This window comes from Microtus ochrogaster, unplaced genomic scaffold (assembly GCF_000317375.1).
Source record: "Microtus ochrogaster isolate Prairie Vole_2 unplaced genomic scaffold, MicOch1.0 UNK3, whole genome shotgun sequence".
Classification (NCBI taxonomy): domain Eukaryota; kingdom Metazoa; phylum Chordata; class Mammalia; order Rodentia; family Cricetidae; genus Microtus; species Microtus ochrogaster.
This window is the reverse complement of record NW_004949101.1, coordinates 10,054,785-10,067,577: the sequence shown is the minus strand read 5'-3', so window position 1 is coordinate 10,067,577 and position 12,793 is coordinate 10,054,785.

Here is a 12,793-nt window from a genome sequence, read left to right as displayed (position 1 = left end):
TAAGCATAGAAAAAAGGAATAATAACTCCAACCTCATACTACATTAGTGAAACTTCTGTGTATTAAAAAAACTCTTCAATGTGCATTGAAACATTGAATGTAATAGTCTATGCCTACAATGCCAGCACTGAAGGGAAGAAAGGACAAGACAGTCTGAGCTACAGAATAAGATGCTTTTGCAAAAATGTTATTAATAATTTTAAGACAATTAGGAGAATTCAAAGAAATATTGGCAAATGACATGCACAACAAAGTAGCACAGGCTTCCTCGGATTCACTATAACAGTTGAGGATGACCTTGATCCCCAGTCCCTCTCTACCTCTCCAATGCTATGACTTCAGGCATAATACCACACTAGGCTTTAGTTTTTTATTATTGTCAAAAGGAATTTTTGTAATGTCAAAGCTAATATTACACTGGTTAATCATCTGATAGTTCCACAGAAATATGATTCTACCTAATAACAACTAAAATTATAGAAACTTGTTAGATTGACTTTTATTAAGAATATGAAAAATAATAAATTTGTCCAGGATGTGGGGAGAGAAAAGGAACTCCTTTTTCACACTATTAGGGGGAATGTAAATTTCTAAAGCCATAGTGGAAAACCTCAGAGAGGTTTCTTTAAAAATTTAATAATTTTCATTTTACACAGGAATCCGACTATTGTGGATATATTAAAGAGACATGAGTTACTATGTCAAGAAACAACTGTTGCATTATTTACAATAACAAAGGTAATGGATTAAAGAAAGAGTTAAACAAAGAGTGAATGGTTACATGAAATGTCATGCAAGCCCCCCACACACATACACACACACATACACTCACAAAGGGGAAATCCAATTGAGTAGTTACAAAGAAGAGACATTTGAACAATGTAGATGAATCTGGGTGGCACCATGCTAAGTGAAATAAGCCAGGAACAGGAAGGAACATATTATAGTTACATGTAGACTAAATTGAGAGTAAAATCAGGATTACCGTTTTTTTTTTTTTTCTGGATGGTATGGGACTCAATAACTAAGAGATGTTACAGGTCATTAAAAAAATCTCAGGAGAAACTCATGTAGATACTAAGGTCAATAATGTTCTATGTGCTCAAATTTTTCTAAGAGAATACATTTGAAATATTCTTACAGTAAAACACATACAAATGTGACTTAGTTTACTAATATTCTTGCTTTAATCATTCCAACAAACAATCACATTACATTTTATAAGTAAAGCAATTAAACAAATACATTAAATAAAAAGCTGTTAGTAGGTTTCAGTACATATGACTTCCAAGCAGCTCTGTAGCTATTCCTTTGTTCTTTAAATTTGCTGATAGAATCCAGTGCCTTGTACTTACAGCACTGATAGCACTTTTTTTTTGCTGATTGTCAACTGAAAGTATTTCTCAGCTGCTTCAAGCTTCTTAGACATGCTTTTCTCTGTCTTCAAAGTCAGCAATGGTGGGTAGTATCTATCATTCTCTAAACTTCTTCCAATACAGACCCTTTGTCCTCTTGACCTCAGACTGTTTCTAAGGACTGACCTGACCACATCACCCCACTCAGGGAACCAGGTTCTCAATAAAGTTTATAAGGTCTCTTTTTCCATGAAAGGTAACCTATTTACAGGTTCTAAACACTGGGACGTTGAACCTACTGTAGGAGATTAGTTTGCCTCTAGATTTATCTGTACCTATCTCTATTTATGCATATATCTTAAGTCTGTCAGTGTGTGTATCTTAAGCTTCATAAGAAACAAATGCCAATTGCCTAAAACTTTACTATGCACAGGCATTAAGAAAGAAAGAAGACTAATAAAAAGGCAGAAAGAACAAAACAGGCAGTTGTTGTATAAGAAGGTTTCCTATGCATTGAATTCCAAATTATGAAGCAATCGTTGGCCATAGCAGAAGTCACCTCAATGGAATTATGGAAGAAGAGGGCACAGTGCAATGTGCTGAAAAATGAATGACTGTGACAATGGTTGGATAATGGGGATATGCTTTAAAATATTCTCTCCAAGGAACTGGGGCTTAGTTTTCCTTTTTAAGTATGGACTGAACTTATAACTCACTATGATAAAAGTATAATGTGACAAAAAATAAATGACTTGGGACTTGCCACTGTTTTCTACATAATTTTGTACCTTCCACACTCTCTGTGTCCAAGCTGTCATTTCATGAGGTCTCTTTGGTGGATATATGAACTGGTCACCCTGAGAAGAACTGGGTAGAGCATGAAACTCTTATTCTCAGGGTCGTGGGTTAGATCCCCACATTGAGCATCATTTGTAGACAGAAGTTTCTACCCCCTCCTGGTCCCACAGCTTTTCAGTACCAAAGAAACACACAGGGGCTTATATTAATTACAAACTCTTTGGTCTATTAGCTCAGGCTTATTATTAACTAGCTCTTACACCTTAAATTAACCCATAATTCTTATCTATGTTTATCCACACTCCTTGGTACCTTACTCAATGAGGCATTCTCATCTTGCTTCCTCTGTATCTGACTGGTGACTGCATCTCTGCTTTTCTTCTTCCCAGAATTCTCCTAATCTGATTGCCTCACTACTGGCCAATCAGTGTTTTACTAAACCTATACAAATCTTTACAGTGTATAAGAACATTCTCCCACAGCAGGCCTCTATGAAGAGTAGTCAAAATACAGAGGTATTTACCAAGTCCTATAACTATGAATGCTCTCAGAAATGAGTCTTCTGGCTTTGATCAAGTCCTAGTTGACTGGAGTCTTGGCCAAAATCCAACAAATTTTGAGGGAGACTCCAACAAACCATGTCAATATTTCTAGCTCACAGAAGTATGTGTACATTTCTATAAGACACTAAATTTTAGGATAATTATATATGTAAGTAGATAAATATACAAGATATAGGTTTTCAAATGTCTTAGCTTTGACTGGAGGAGGGAAGATTGATTTTTAGAGTGGTTTAAAATATTTCCTGTATCTTTTAGTAAACAATTTTCATTAGAGTTTTTATACTTCATTCTTATAAAAACTCAAGCAAAGACAGTAAGATATCCAAAATGTCTGTCCATAGTGGAGTGGAAGGATAATCTGGGCAGCTGCCTCCCTCATATGGTCTTTAGTTAGCTTATAAAGGATGATAGTTGAAGATGAAATAATTAGCACCTGAGTAGGCATGTACAGGTGTATTCTGTGTGCATTACATTTGGCAAAAAACAAATATATCTTGATGCTGCTGGATAAAGGATGTTAGGAAAACTAAAAAATGCTAAAACAGGTCTCAAGAAATGGCTCTGCAATTGAGAGCACTGTCTGCTCTTCCAGATGACCCTTTTTATTCCAAGCATCCACTTGGTTACTCACAACCATTTTTAACTGTAGTACCAGTGGCTCTGACTCTCCATTTTTGCCTCTGCAGAGCCTAAACATCTGTGGTACATAGATACACATGCAGGTTAAACATCCATACACCTATAGATAAGTATTTTTTTAAGTGTGAGAAAGAGTGGATATAACTGAACTCCAGAACTAGGATTTGAATGTATCCCTTCTTTTAGGCCTGGAGGGAAGGAGATTAGGCTATCCCTTGTGCTCATACTTCTGTAATGGGTCAGTCTCCACAGAAGACCCCTTATTTGGAAAGGGAACAAATTCCTGACCAAACATAGATCAGAAACGACAATAATAAAGACCAGAAGCTCCAAGGAAGGGGGATAAGAAGAGGTTAAGACTACATTTTGGATTTGCTGCTGTAGAAAATGGAAATTGAAACGGATGTGACCATGTGGAATTGTGAAGATCCAAGTCAAACTGTGAACATTCTTATCAGTAGCAAAGCAAAGCAATTTAACAGATGTTGATCTGGGTTTTAGTCTTTTGTTCATGTTTTGCCTATCTTCGAAATTTAATTCTTGAGCTGATGCAGGGTTATTATTTATAAAGGAACAGACAGGAACATTTCTTAAAAGGCAATGCCCTGGCTTGACCGCTCATCCAGGAGAAGCCCAATTAGCAGGAAAGAAAGTTTTCAGACCAATAATGTTCAAGAATTGAAAAGTCACTGTGGTTAATAAGTAGAACTGGCATTCTCCTTGATTCAGTTCCTCCCCAATCTTTCATGTTTCACCTCCCAAGTTCCAAAGAGTGCTTGTTGAAAGAACAAACAGCTTTCTGCTTGAGGATTTTATTGTTGGCTTTTTTTTTTTATTGACCAATGAGCCTACTCCATAAGTATAAAAGGGAACCTAAAACTGTTCCAAAGTCTTTATTTCTACAGAACACAGGTAATATGGTATGTATATAGTATATGGCATGAGTCAACCTAGCCCATCCTTCTTGGAGGGTGACTATAAGCCTTCTACTTCCAATACCCTCATCCCCTATGCTGACTCACTTGCTAATAAACCGGCACCCTTCATGACTTTCTTCCTTTGCAGTCCCCTGGCCCTGCCTTCCTTGTGTTTCCTGTAATTTTGAGCTAAAAAAAAAAAATTCACTAGAATTTTTATAGTTCATGCTTACAGAAGCTCAAATGAAGACATGACGTCCAAAATGTCTGTCCATAGCCGAGTGCAAAGATAATCTGAACAACTGCCTCCCTCAAATGGTCTTTAGTTAGCTTGTGAAGGATGGTTGAAGATAAGTAAAATAATTGGCACCTGAGTGGGAAGCAAGTTTCTACAGTACTTTTCCCTGGGGGCCTTTTGTTTGTATTAGCCCCTGGCGACACCATAAGTGGCTAGTGAAGTTTTCCTAATCAAGAAGAGTGACACCTTAAATTTATGTTCTCATTATTCTCATTAAAAGAATTACTGCTAGGTCAGAAGTATTTTTTTCTTGTGGAAACTTTTAAATGACATCTGGGAAAATTGGTAGTGATAAAAGATAACTTACTTTTCTAGGTGTCCCTGGATTTTTTTTTCATTACCTGGTTTATTTAAAGGTCACTGGTAGCTATCTTGATAGAAGACATGAAAGAACTTCGGAGCAGTAACTCAGACTCCCTATCTTTCAGCAAAGACTGAAGTGACTAGAAGGCTCTGGAAAGAGCAACTTCAAACAGTGCCAATGCTCTCAGAGTGAAGTAGCTGTCCCTGCCTTTCTTTAGGGTGCAGACACTTGAGAGTAGCATTTTTCAAAGTATGCTACCTGCACAGCTTGTATTAGAACCCCTAGTGATTCTTGCAGACTGAACTTAGGATCACGCTCACATCTAAAAATCGAAAGCCATGCACAGCCTTATGTACTTTTCGTTAGCTTCCAGCACAAATAATCTCGAGGTTACAGTAATTTCTGCTTCTCGCAGTTCCGGTTACAAACATCATGGTTAAATCAGCAAATCAATGTGCTCCAGCCTTTCACATATCAACAGTGAATCTGAACTAATGGGATCGAATTGCACTAAAGCAATGGTTTCCAACTGCAGTTACAATATGCAGAGCCCAGGATGAGCTTGATTCAAATGCTGTTCTTAAAATGTCTTACAGTTGTAATGTAGCAGTCTGTTTGCTCAAATGTGTTGTGTTCCATTGTTTACAGTGATTTATTTTATTTTGTGTCTATATTGCCTGCATGTATATATGTGCACCATATGCCTGCCTGAAGTCCAGGAAATGGCATGGGATCACATAAAACTGAGTGATTGGTTGTAGTTGGTTGTGAGTTGCCATATGGGAACTGAATCTGGATCCTCTGGAAGAGCAATAAGTACTCTAAACCTCAGAGTCATCTCTCCAATGTCACATTTTAAACTTTTAATCCGTTGGAGACTAACAATTTTAGATGTTCAACTATATTTTGTGCTAACTTCTAGCTTCTGATCATTTCCTGTGGTCTCTCTGTCTATATTCACTTTGGAAGAGAGTCACATATGAGAAAAAATTATTTGCAAATAGTTGGGCTTTTCTTTTTTAAGGAATACATACTTGTGACATATCAAATTGTAACTCTGAGTTCCTAACAGTGGATCTTGTTTAGTAAGACAGTTGTGTTCCAAAGTGGCTCAGGTACAGGCAGTCTCTGTTCCCGGAACAGGAAATGATTCAATAAATGGACCCAAGACACAGTTTATCATGGTGCAAGAATTTTAATCTTTACAAATATTACCTGTACAGCTTATCATGTATACTAACAACTGCTATCATTATATTTCAGAGTAAGGTAACGCAGTGATTATTTAAGCAGAAAAAAATGGTCATAGGCTAAAGAAATAAATGGCAAAAATGAGAAAAGACACTCAGGGTTCTGAGGTAATTATTAGCAACATGTTTTCAACCAAAGAGCAACAGAATGAGGAGAAAGTCCTACTATACTGAAGTACTTACTGTGCTTTATTTTATGAGCTTTTCTCCAAATTCTTTGACAGCTTTACCCAATGTTAAGTAACGTAATTAAAGCAAACATAGAAAGTATAAAGATAAAGATTTCTGTTTCTTTTGGCATAAGAATTAGACAGCTTTATGTGAAAAGAAATCTATGCAGGCAGAACTAGATCCAAAGACTATAATGTAGTGTAAATATGTTTAAAAGGTTAAAAATATTATTCCAGGAGTCATTAAATTTTAGTGAGGATGGGTTCCAATGACAGTATAGACAAGCAGCATCACGGGGCCATCAGTCTTCGATGACAATGCTCATCCAAGGATTTTATTCAGAGTGTTTGATTGGTGATAGTGATCATTTTGAATTCAACTGAGTAAGAATTGTCTTGTGGCCAGTGTGGTTCAACTAGGCAGGTCTGGGTTTAACAAGGGCTAGAGGACAAATTTCTAAGTTCCTGGTTTTGTGATACACTTCAGGGATCTTCTTGAGGTTCCTCCTGGCATGGTTGGTGGCATTCTTGAGAATTAATTATTCAAAGACACAAATCAGTAGCCATTATATGCCTTATGATTTGTCCTTAGAAGTCATATGCTGTCACTTCTTCAGCATCCTGCTATTTATACTTTTCTTTTATGTTCTCACAGGGGTCACATAGGCCATAAATAGCCAAGTAAAAACCAATAAGAACATCTTATAGTCTAGTGACTACATTTATTCCAAATAAATTCTATGCTTTTTATTCTTTTCCAATTTCTCTCTATTTTAAATGAATAAAAATTTCCATAATTCTCTCAAACTTAAACTCCTAACTCCCAGAACCCATTAGCAATTCTTATTCATAGAATCAGAGGATGCTTGAGGATGCTGAAATACTGGACCAAAGATACACTAAAGGGAGTCTGCTAAGAAGTGGGACATACCAAGGATAACCACGATAATGACATAGTAACCAAATAAGAAAGTTAGAGAAGTGTCCGATATTATGGGATCCAGAATAGCACAGACTTCATATCAAGTGTGAGCCACAAGAGAACATTGCCCACTCAGGCTTGGAGCTAGAATAACTGAAGACCATGCTTTCAGGAGGAATTCAGCATCACTAATACTGTTTGGTTTTATTTAAATTTTGTGTAGCTAAGAAAGGAGTCCCATTTTTAGTTTTAGTTCACTGTCATATATGCTTGAGCATCTCAATTCAGAGGCAGTGTTACCTTCCATTAAAGAGCCCTGGTTCTTACCTTATGGCATCTGGTTTATAATCAATGATATGCTAGGACAAGTTTAATAACTGGTTTTGTGTGTGTGTGTGTGTGTGTGTGTATCTACTTTGTACTGTTTGCCAACTCCCCTGGTGGAAATGATACCATCACAGTTGATACCATCATAGTTAATTTCAATCTACATGCATGCTGCTACATGTGCCGCTGGAAGAACACATGAGCAAGAACTCCAGCACACTCTGTTGTAATACACAGTAAACACAGTTATTTTCTTCCCTCATAGCACCCATCCATTTGATACCGGCTAATGTCTGAGGTTAATGCAACAGACTTTTCTTTTAGTATCTTAGACTCTTTGAGCTACATAGTCTGTCACAACTATTCAACTTTGCTGTTAGAGTTCGAAGGCACCTGGCTGTAGTTTTCCATGGTCTAAAGGGATCAGATTCCCTGGCACCAGAGCTTGAGACAAAGGCTGGAGTACTTACATGTTGAGGCTGAATGATCAAGTCTCTAAAGGAATGAGAAGAGAAGGTAAGGAAAGTCATGCCGAGGCAGGATATGGCTGCAGGTAAACAACGTCTAACTGTGGTTTGGTTTTCTAGGGGAGTTTTTGAGTGTTAGACCACATTATGATTGTCTCCTCATGGCAACCATGAGCTTAGACATTTTTGTTCCCATGTCAGGTAATCACTATCCGGGGTCTACAGTGGTAGAAAAATCTCTGAGTCATCTTCTCTCTGAACAAGGTGGCTCAGTAGAGGGCAGCAATTCAAAGAAGGTTCTATCTGTGGACTATTAGCTCCAACATCCACTCAACTGATAAAGCGAGTCTAGCGTGGTCCCAGAAGTGCACCAAACATAGCACAGCTTCTGCAAACATCCCTGTAATACCCTGGGAGCTTCACCTCCACGACTGTTTTAACAATGTAGTGTGAGATCAAGAACTGCATTTATAAGATCCCAGGGAATGTGAGTATTGCTGATCCCAGATCCTCCTTACTCTGAGAACTACACATTAGAATGATAATCTAATGTGAATGAAGAATGTACTTCATAGGCTCATGCATTAGGTTCTTGATCCTGGATGGCAGTGACATTTCAGGAGGTTGTGGAATTTTGGGTGGGGGAGACTTGCTTGAGGAGGTACATCACTGGGAGTGGTCTTTGAAAAGTTTAGCAGCACCACCCTTCCAGCTTGCTCTTTCTGATTTGTATTTGGAGTTGAAGATTTCACTTCAAACCCTCTGCTTTCTGGACCAGCTGCCTGCTGCCATACCTCCACGTCTATCATACACACTCAATCCAGAACCACAAGCCCCAGCAAATTCTTCTTCTACCAGCTGCCTTGGTTGTGGTATTTTATCATAGCAACAGACGGGGTAACTAACACAAAGAAAGGAACCTGGAGGATCCAGCATGTTATTCATCTTTGTGTTACGATCAGAAAGATGATAATGAAACATGTTCGCAATGGCTTTCTTTCCTCCTTTGATGCAATAAATCTACCTTGCTTATCCAACATGTATTTGTGTTATATTACAGAAACTTAGCAAAACAATTCTCAATAGTACCAAGTATAAGGACTTAATTCTCTTTTGAATTTTTATTATCCTGTTTCTGACTGCTGACATCTATATTCCATTAATCACCCCCCCTACAACCCTCTTAAAAAGACTAGTTATAAAGAATCATGTTTTACCCAGGCCTGATTTTGATCACCCTAATTTGTGTGATGCGGAAGAGACATCTAAATGACCATCTACGCCCAAGGCTTACTTTGGCACCTCCATGAGGCATCTCACCTCAAACAGACGCTGGCAGTGGAAACATGACGGGCAGCTCCCCTTGGCAGACCTCGGTGCAGTTGGAAACACAGTTGCTTCTACAAGCTGGCAAACAATCTCAAAGCTGTGGAGCCAAGGGACACAGAGCCTGCACTTTGGGTTGGGTCGTTTAGACCTGTTACTTTAAATTTGCCTTCTTCTGAGAGCACTATTGGCAGCCTCCCAAATTATTAACTCCTTCAATAGGACCAAAATAACACATAACAATATTGCTAGCATTCTCCAACTTACAAAGATAATGTGTCCTACTTTTCAGCTTTTATTTTTCCTTTTTAGTCCTGTAGTAAGACCGAGAGTGGATGTGTGTCCCGGAACACGAGCACATCATTTCAGAACTGGAGTGGGTATTAGAAAACTATGGCTTGTGTGCTATCTTGCCACCTCAGTTTGAAAGGTGACCAAGCAATTTGTTCCTCACAGCACAGAAACATATGCACTTAATTAACACGGCCTAGAGTGAACTTGGATAACTTTTTTTAACGTCAAGGTCTTGTTCTTGTACTCCGACGTTTCCTGAAGCACTTGAGAAAATTATAAAGGTGAAATTGATGTTTCTGGAAACCTATGCGCCCATTCCTCTGCACACAGTTTCATTATGAATTTTGAGTGTGTCTGTGGTCGAAGAACTGATGTGGTCACAAAATTGTAACATGAAAATGGGAGCATCATGGGAATTTCAAGTTACATCCTATATGGAAGTTTGACATTTTAAGTAGCTATATTAAAAAATGGAAAAATAATTTTCACATTTTGCTTGACTCAGTGCATCTAAAATATAAATGAAGGCTGTTTGCATGATTCACACTGGTGTGGAAATCTGCTGTATTTAGAAGCTTTACATTCAGACTAGTCACACTTCCAGTACCCAGGGTAGATCCGTGAGGATAGAAGTGACAGGACCTCTCTAATCTATGTTGATCCATTAATTTATGAAAGAAATAGAAGCTCACGGCCCAAAGTGACTGTCCAAGATCAGAAAGAAGAATATTTAGTTACACCCATCAGCTCCTACCAAATCACATCCCCCAAACCACCCAGGGGTTACTTCATTAGAAATTACCCCCTAGAAGAAAAATTCTAAATTACCGACTGTGTTGGCTTCAGGGTATTGACAGGAATGGAGAAGGAATCCGGCACTGGCATGGCAGAACTAGGTGGGGTATCTACTCTGAGCTCAGTCTGAGATACACAGAGATACTCTTTCAAAATAAAAGGAACAAACACACAAAGGAAGGGTAAGGGCATAGGACTGAGATTCTCACCTGTTTCTTCTACAATACTAAAAACAGCATCAGCACGTTACTAATCTCTCAGACCCTCCATGACTTATCTGTAAAATGGGAAATATGAGGACTAAATGTATTAATGTATATGTTTGTATAGTATATACATATGGCAATACATATAAAGTTCAGAAAGATGCCTAGGACAAAGAAATTATCAGATAAGCATGAATTATAGGTTACTGTAAATGTTCGTGGCCTTGCGAATATACATTATATGGATATACATATGCCTCTGACAGTCCGGTACCACACTCAAAGGAAAGACTCCACAATATGCTACTATCTAATTAATATTTTTCAGAGCACTGTTTAATTTAAAAATGTTTGGAGAAAATGAGTTCCTGATTTAATTTCATTTAACCAAAATTCTAAATATAAACCTCCCCTGTTTCCAATAATTGGGTTAATTAAGGTGTTAAAATGCTGCAAAAAAAAAAACATTTTAACCCCAGTCTCTAAAAGAAATGCAAATGTATGTTCACTTTTCTTTGCCATAGAAAGAAGACATGCATAATTAAAAGAAATATAACTGGACACACAAAAATTATGACTGCCTGGATTCAACATAAACTAGAGCCATGTACTGACTCCTGATTCAATGAAAAATATGATCCACGGCCAAGAGTTCCTTCAAAGTCAAGTTTATGCTTAGTATTTGTTGTTGTTGCTGTTTGTTTGTTTGTTTTTCTTTTTACCACGCTGGGTGAACCAAGGTCAAAATAATTTTCTTTATTGCCAAAACATAGAAAACTGTTCAGCAAAATATGTCCTACAAATAACAGCCTCTGATTATTAAAGAAAGTTACCTTTCCTTTCTTTCAAAGGGCTTTTAGTAGTTGATGCCATTTGAGGAATTTATAGTGAATTTATTGTAGGGAGATTGTGAAATGGGGGTCACGGCCTTATAGTTTATTTTATACACTTTATTATTTGGAACCACGCTGAAGAAATGTGTAATTACATTTCAGCGCATAACATTTGCCCTTAGAATTTGGAAAGTTTTTATGTGTTAAAAGTTGAATTATTTCTCAGGGAGTATATGATTTTAGATTTATACGCAAGGTCTCAGTAAGACAGAGGCCCTTTGCGTATTAGGAATGTCACTCTCTGATCTCTAAGGATCGCCTTGGCTAGTGGCATGCTCAAGAGAGGGGATGTTCAGAATGACTTGTAGAGGCTTCAAAGTATTTTCCAGCGCATATAACTATCCAGTTATTCCTGTGGGTTATAATGGGGCTGCTGGTGTGCCTCCTATTCCTTATGAAAACTAGTTCTTGCATTAAGTGACCCATGATCTCCTACACAAAAATAATAGTAATGAAGTGAGCCTTTTCCTACTGCTTTACACCAGACATTTTCTTTCTTGGTGGAATCTGAACATGTTTTATCATAATATCCCTTTCCCTCCTAATGGCCCACCTACCCAGCTCCTTTTACCTCCTTATTCCAGTCATTCTTTGGACTATATTGACAGAGACCTTAGGATTCAAAGTGACCTCTATTTTTCACGTCTGAGAGGAATATTTTCGAGATAACTATGACGGTAGTGTTTGCTGACTGTTAACATTTCAAAGTGCACCAATGACTTGCAGATTTGGAAAATCAATAACTTATTTTCTTTCCAATTCATCTGATGCAAAACAGCACAAGTCAGAAACAATTTAGCTAATAGCAGTGGAGATGAGTACACTAAGTGCATTGTCAGACTCATGCCTACAGCTTGTGCCAAATGTTGAGGACTCTTTGCTTCTTATCTGACATTGTAGAAGGATGACTGCTAGATACAGAACCAAAGGGGATGCATACCATTTCTAGCACTAATTGTATGACTTTGGCAAACTTACTTGATGGAGGAAGGTCATTGGTTAAGTAATAAAGAAACTGCTTGGCCTCATAGGTTAAAACATAGGTGGGAGGAGTAAACAGAACAGAATGCTGGGAGGAAGAGGAAGTGAGTTCAGACCCAACAGCTCTCCTCTTGGGGGCAGACGCCTCAGAGAGACGTCATGCTCCCCTCTCCCGGACAGACGCATGCGATGAAGCAAGCCGCCAGGTCAGACATGCTGAATCTTTCCCGGTAAGACCGGTGTTACACAGTTTATTAGAGATGGGTTGATCGGGATATCAGAATTAGC